The sequence below is a fragment of the Colletes latitarsis genome, unplaced genomic scaffold (genome assembly GCF_051014445.1).
Source record: "Colletes latitarsis isolate SP2378_abdomen unplaced genomic scaffold, iyColLati1 scaffold0018, whole genome shotgun sequence".
NCBI lineage: Eukaryota > Metazoa > Arthropoda > Insecta > Hymenoptera > Colletidae > Colletes > Colletes latitarsis.
Window position 1 is genome coordinate 3341362 of NW_027488369.1, and position 6708 is coordinate 3348069.

Here is a 6708-nt window from a genome sequence, read left to right on the forward strand (position 1 = left end):
TGGATCACGGAGTAATGAAGTGCAACACTGAAACAGTCAATTAAACCTGGTTTCCATCAATATTTTAGAGGACAACGCATGTTAGGTCTAGGTTAGGCCTGGGATTTGGGTATACTTTCGCAGTTTTAACATACATGTTGACCTGTTCGAGGGTTTCTTCTGCTTTGGATCACGCAGTAAAGTGGTACCACACTGAAACAGTCCATTAAACCTGGTTTGGATGAATATTTTAGAGGATAACGCTTGTTAGGTCTAGGTTAGCCCTGGGACTTTCACTCATCAGACTCATACTTTCGCATTCTTCACATACTTGTTGAACGGATCCTGGGTTTTTTCTGGTTTGGTTCACGTAGTAATGTGGTACCACACTGAAACATTCAACTAAACCTGGTCATGATAAATATTTTAGAGGATAACGCAAGTTAGGTCTGGGATAGGTCTGGGATTTTCACTCATCAGACTCATACTTTCGCATTCTTCACATACTTGTTGAACAGATCCTGGGTTTTTTCTGGTTTGGGTCCGGTAGTAATGTGGTACCACACTGAAACAGTCGATTAAACCAGGTTTCGATCAATATTTTTGAGGGTAACGCATGTTAGGTCTAAGTTAGGTCTAGGATTTGCCCTCGTCAGGCTCATACTTTCGCATTCTTCCCATACTTATTAAACGGATCCTGGGTTTTTTCCGGTTTGGATCACGTAGTAATGTGGGACCACACTGAAACAATCAATTAAACCTAGTCATGATAAATATTTTAGAGGATAACGCATGTTAGGTCTGGGATAGGTCTGGGATTTGCCCTCACCATACTCATACTTTCGCACACTTCACAAACTCGTTGAACAGATCCTGGGTTATTTTCTGGTTTGGATCACATAGTAATGTGGTACCACACTGAAACAGTCGATTAAACCAGGTTTTGATCAATATTTTTGAGGATAACGCATGTTAGGTCTAGTTTAGGCCTGGGATTTGCCCTCATCAGACTCATACTTTCGCATACTTCAAATACTTGTTGAACAGGTCCTGGGTTTTTTTCTGGTTTGGATCACATAGTAATGTGGTACCACACTGAAACAGACGATAAAACCAGGTTTCGATCAATATTTTTGAGGATAACGCATGTTAGGTCTAGGTTAGGCCGGGGTTTTTCACTCATAACACTCATACTTTCGAATTCTTCACATACTTGTTGAACGGATCCTGGGTTTTTACTGGTTTGGATCACGTAGTAATGTGGTACCACACTGAAACATTCAATTAAAGCTGGTCTTGATAGATATTTTAGAGGATAACGCATGTTAGGTTTGGGTTAGGTCTAGGATTTGCCCTCATCAGGCTCATACTTTCGCATATTTCTCATACTTCATGGCTAGATCCTGGGCTGTTTCTGGATTGTGTCACGTAGTAATGTGGGACCACACTGAAACAATCAATTAAACCTGGTCTTGATAAATATTTTAGAGGATAAAGCATGTTAGGTCTGGGATAGGTCTGGGATTTGCCCTCATCATACTCATACTTTCGCACACTTCACATACTCCTTGAACAGATCCTGGATTATTTTCAGGTTTGTATCACATAGTAATGTGGTACCACACTGAAACAGTCGATTAAACCTGGTTTCGATCAATATTTTTGAGGATAACGCATGTTAGGTCTGGGTTAGGTCCAGGATTTGCCCTCATCAGGCTCACACTTTCGCTTATTTCTCATACTTCATGGCTAGATCCTGGGCTGTTTCTGGATTGTGTCACGTAGTAATGTGGGACCACACTGAAACAATCAATTAAACCTGGTCTTGATAAATATTTTAGAGGATAACGCATGTTAGGTTTGGGTTAGGTCTAGGATTTGCCCTCATCAGGCTCATACTTTCGCATATTTCTCATACTTCATGGCTAGATCCTGGGCTGTTTCTGGATTGTGTCACGTAATAATGTGGTACCACGCTGAAACAGTCAATTAAACCTGGTCTTGATAAATATTTTAGAGGATAACGCTTGTTAGGTCTAGGTTAGCTCTGGGATTTTCACTCATCAGACTCATACTTTCGCATTCTTCACATACTTGTTGAACAGATACAGGGTTTTTTCTGGATTGGATCACATAGTAATGTGGCACCACACTGAAACAGACGATTAAACCAGGTTTCGATCAATATTTTAGAGGATAACGCATGTTAGGTCTAGGTTAGGCCGGGGGTTTTCACTCATCACACTCATACTGTCGCATTCTTCACATAGTTGTTGAACGGATCCTGGGTTTTTACTGGTTTGGATCACGTAGTAATGAAGTGCAACACTGAAACAGTCAATTAAACCTGGTTTCCATCAATATTTTAGAGGACAACGCATGTTAGGTCTAGGTTAGGCCGAGGATTTTCACTCATCAGACTCATACTTTCGCATTCTCCACATACTTGTTGAACGGATCCTGGGTTTTTACTGGTTTGGATCACGTAGTAATGTGATACCACACTGAAACAGTCGATTAAACCTGGTTTCGATCAATATTTTTGAGGATAACGCATGTTAGGTCTAGGTTAGGCCGAGGATTTTCACTCATCAAACTCGTACTTTCGCATTCTCCACATACTTGTTGAACGGATTCTGGGTTTTTACTGGTTTGGATCACGTAGTAATGTGGTACCACACTGAAACATTCCATTAAAGCTGGTCTTGATAAATATTTTAGAGGATAACGCATGTTAGGTCTGGGATAGGTCTGGGATTTGCCCTCATCATACTCATACTTTCGCACACTTCACATACTCCTTGAACAGATCCTGGATTATTTTCAGGTTTGGATCACATAGTAATGTGGTACCACACTGAAACAGTCGATTAAACCTGGTTTCGATCAATATTTTTGAGGATAACGCATGTTAGGTCTAGGTTAGGCCGAGGATTTTCACTCATCAGACTCATACTTTCGCATTCTCCACATACTTGTTGAACGGATCCTGGGTTTTTACTGGTTTGGATCACGTAGTAATGTGGGACCACACTGAAACAATCAATTAAACCTGGTCTTGATGAATATTTTAGAGGATAACGCATGTTAGGTTTGGGTTAGGTCTAGGATTTGCCCTCATCAGGCTCATACTTTCGCATATTTCTCATACTTCATGGCTAGATCCTGGGCTGTTTCTGGATTGTGTCACGTAGTAATGTGGTACCACGCTGAAACAGTCAATTAAACCTGGTCTTGATAAATATTTTAGAGGATAACGCTTGTTAGGTCTAGGTTAGCCCTGGGATTTTCACTCATCAGACTCATACTTTCGCATTCTTCACATACTTGTTGAACAGATACAGGGTTTTTTCTGGTTTGGATCACATAGTAATGTGGCACCACACTGAAACAGACGATTAAACCAGGTTTCGATCAATATTTTTGAGGATAACGCATGTTAGGTCTAGGTTAGGCCGGGGTTTTTCACTCATCACACTCATACTTTCGCATTCTTCACATACTTGTTAAACGGATCCTGGGTTTTTACTGGTTTGGATCACGTAGTAATGAAGTGCAACACTGAAACAGTCAATTAAACCTGGTTTCGATCAATATTTTAGAGGACAACGCATGTTAGGTCTAGGTTAGGCCGAGGATTTTCACTCATCAGACTCATACTTTCGCATTCTCCACATACTTGTTGAACGGATCCTGGGTTTTTACTGGTTTGGATCACGTAGTAATGTGGTACCACACTGAAACAGTCGATTAAACCTGGTCTTGATAAATATTTTACAGGATAACGCATGTTAGGTCTGGGATAGGTCTGGGATTTTCACTCATCAGACTCATACTTTCGCGTTTTCACATACTTGTTGAACAGATCCTGGGTTTTTTCCGGTTTGGGACACGTGGTAGTGTGGTACCACACTGAAACAGTCGATTAAACCTGGTTTCGATCAATATTTTTGAGGATAACGCATGTTAGGTCCAGGTTAGGCCGGGGAATTTCACTCATCAGACTCATACTTTCGCATTCTTCACATACTTGTTGAACGGATCCTGGGTTTTTTCTGGTTTGGATCACGTAGTAATGTGGGACCACACTGAAGCAATCAATTAAACCTGGTCTTGATAAATATTTTAGAGTATAACGCATGTTAGGTCTGGGTTAGGTCTAGGGTTTGCCCTCGTCAGGCCCATACTTTCGCATATTTCTCATATCTCATGGCTAGATCCTGGGCTATTTCTGGATTGCATCACGTAGTAATGTGGCACCACACTGAAACAGACGATTAAACCAGGTTTCGATCAATATTTTTGAGGATAACGCATGTTAGGTCTAGGTTAGGCCGGGGTTTTTCACTCATCACACTCATACTTTCGCATTCTTCACATACTTGTTGAACGGATCCTGGGTTTTTACTGGTTTGGATCACGTAGTAATGAAGTGCAACACTGAAACAGTCAATTAAACCTGGTTTCGATCAATATTTTAGAGGACAACGCATGTTAGGTCTAGGTTAGGCCGAGGATTTTCACTCATCAGACTCATACTTTCGCATTCTCCACATACTTGTTGAACGGATCCTGGGTTTTTACTGGTTTGGATCACGTAGTAATGTGGTACCACACTGAAACAGTCGATTAAACCTGGTCTTGATAAATATTTTACAGGATAACGCATGTTAGGTCTGGGATAGGTCTGGGATTTTCACTCATCAGACTCATACTTTCGCGTTTTCACATACTTGTTGAACAGATCCTGGGTTTTTTCCGGTTTGGGTCACGTAGTAGTGTGGTACCACACTGAAACAGTCGATTAAACCTGGTTTCGATCAATATTTTTGAGGATAACGCATGTTAGGTCCAGGTTAGGCCGGGGAATTTCACTCATCAGACTCATTCTTTCGCATTCTTCACATACTTGTTCAACGGATCCTGGGTTTTTTCTGGTTTGGATCACGTAGTAATGTGGGACCACACTGAAACAATCAACTAAACCTGGTCTTGATAAATATTTTAGAGGATAACGCATGTTAGGTCTGGGATAGGTCTGGGATTTGCCCTCATCATACTCATACTTTCGCACACTTCACATACTCGTTGAACAGATCCTGGGTTATTTTCTGGTTTGGATCACATAGTAATGTGGTACCTCACTGAAACAGTCGATTAAACCAGGTTTTGATCAATATTTTTGAGGATAACGCTTGTTAGGTCTAGGTTAGGCCTGGGATTTTCACTCATCAGACTCATACTTTCGCATTCTTCACATACTTGTTGAACGGATCCTGGGTTTTTTCTGGTTTGGATCACGTAGTAATGTGGTGCCACTCTGAAACAGTCGATTAAACCCGGTTTCGATCAATATTTTTGAGGATATCGCATGTTTGGTCTGGGTTAGGTCTAGGATTTGTCCTCGTCAGGCTCATACTTTCGCATATTTCTCATACTTCATGGCTAGATCCTCGGCTATTTCTGGATTGGGTCACGTAGTAATGTGGTACCACACTGAAACAGTCGATTAAACCAGGTTTCGATCAATATTTTTGAGGATAACGCAAGTTAGGTCTGGGATAGGACTGGGATTTGCCCTCATCAGGCTCATACTTTCGCGTTTTTCACACACTTGTTGAACAGGTCCTGGGTTTTTCCCGGTTTGGGTCACGTAGTAGTGTGGTACCACACTGAAACAGTCGATTAAACCTGGTTTCGATCAATATTTTTGAGGATAACGCATGTTAGGTCCAGGTTAGGCCGGGGAATTTCACTCATCAGACTCATTCTTTCGCATTCTTCACATACTTGTTCAACGGATCCTGGGTTTTTTCTGGTTTGGATCACGTAGTAATGTGGGACCACACTGAAACAATCAACTAAACCTGGTCTTGATAAATATTTTAGAGGATAACGCATGTTAGGTCTGGGATAGGTCTGGGATTTGCCCTCATCACACTCATACTTTCGCACACTTCACATACTCGTTGAACAGATCCTGTGTCATTCTCTGGTTTGGATCACGTAGTAATGTGGTACCACACTGAAATAGTCGATTAAACCTGGTTTCGATCAATATTTTAGAGGATAACGCATGTTAGGTCTGGGTTAGGTCTAGGATTTGCCCTCGTCAGGCTCATACTTTCGCATATTTCTCATATTTCATGGCTAGATCCTGGGCTATTTCTGGATTGGATCACGTAGTAATGTGGTAACACACTGAAACCGACGATTAAACCAGGTTTCGATCAATATATTTGAGGATAACGCATGTTAGGTCTAAGTTAGGCCGGGGTTTTTCACTCACCACACTCATACTTTCGCATTCTTCACATACTTGTTGAACGGATCCTGGGTTTTTACTGGTATGGATCACGGAGTAATGAAGTGCAACACTGAAACAGTCAATTAAACCTGGTTTCCATCAATATTTTAGAGGACAACGCATGTTAGGTCTAGGTTAGGCCTGGGATTTGGGTATACTTTCGCAGTTTTAACATACATGTTGACCTGTTCGAGGGTTTCTTCTGCTTTGGATCACGCAGTAAAGTGGTACCACACTGAAACAGTCCATTAAACCTGGTTTGGATGAATATTTTAGAGGATAACGCTTGTTAGGTCTAGGTTAGCCCTGGGACTTTCACTCATCAGACTCATACTTTCGCATTCTTCACATACTTGTTGAACGGATCCTGGGTTTTTTCTGGTTTGGTTCACGTAGTAATGTGGTACCACACTGAAACATTC